The following is a 1,217-nucleotide window of genomic DNA, read 5'->3' on the forward strand; positions in this document are numbered from 1 at the left end:
GGGTTGCTTCCCCTGGGGAGCCAGGGGGTGGGAAATGGAAAACCTTATCGGGAGGATGCGCCCGGAGGACGGAAGGGAAACGGAGGCTACCGCAGGAGGGACATGACACGACGATCCACCGATTTGCTGTGGACGAATCGCTCACGATTTTTATCCCTTTTTACCTGCCAAGTAGTCCGCCATCCGTCGCGCCGGCCAAACGCTCCGAGGGAACTCCCCCGAGGACACGACAATAAAAATCCTATCACAATGACACTTTAAGTGAAGTTTGTAAGTACTAGTATAATGATTCTATATAACTTTATCATGTAGTTGCTGTCTGTATACTTCGAAGTTCAATAAATATATAAAGAAAAAAATTAAAAAGCTGTTACTGAGTACATGCTTTTAATAAAAAAGAAATTATTATTATATTCTCAAGATTATATTTTCACGTTTATAGTATATTTTTCTATGATAGACGGCTTAGTTCTAAATTTAAACTGAATTCCCAGAAAGCATGAAATATTACTGATTCATCGTACATCAATTTGAAATGTGCTGCTAAATCGACAATACCGTTGTATCGATGAAATAAGCATAAGACGTTACGGTTAACAGCGGTTGAGAAGGATATATTCGCAGATAAATGGAATCGGTTATAGCACTTCGATCGTATGCTACTGTCAGCGTGGAATGATGAGGAATATCGCCTGCAATATGTATACGTGGTCGCTAGATATCGCATGATCGTTAGTAAGCGCCGTTCTAGAGAAGCGCTGAATCGAGCAGATATCACGACCGACTAATGACACAAAGCCTTAATGCAAACATTGAATAACATCACTTAAGCCTGAAGTATTGCAGGATCTGTCGAAATATCGTAGACTTGTGTATCATTTACGTAAGAATTATACGAACGGCATAAGATGTAGTAGTGACATGCTATTCGATTTTTCTCATATGAAGAAACTATCAGAAATCGACAATTGCATTTAAGAAAAAGAAACTTATCTATAAGAAACTTACCTATAAGATAAACTTACGTATTTTCGAGTTAGAAACTCATCATATCACAAGTATTTGTATAATTAAAAACCTCTGACAATTTGTTTAAATCATAGATTTTTGTTTTGGTATACTTCTCTGTGGTGTGTGTGTGTGTGTGTGTGTGTGTGTGTGTGTGTGTGTGTGTGTGTGTGTGTGTGTGTGTGTNTATATATATATATATATATATA

Source organism: Atta cephalotes (assembly GCF_000143395.1).
Source record: "Atta cephalotes unplaced genomic scaffold scaffold00023, whole genome shotgun sequence".
Classification (NCBI taxonomy): Eukaryota; Metazoa; Arthropoda; class Insecta; order Hymenoptera; family Formicidae; genus Atta; species Atta cephalotes.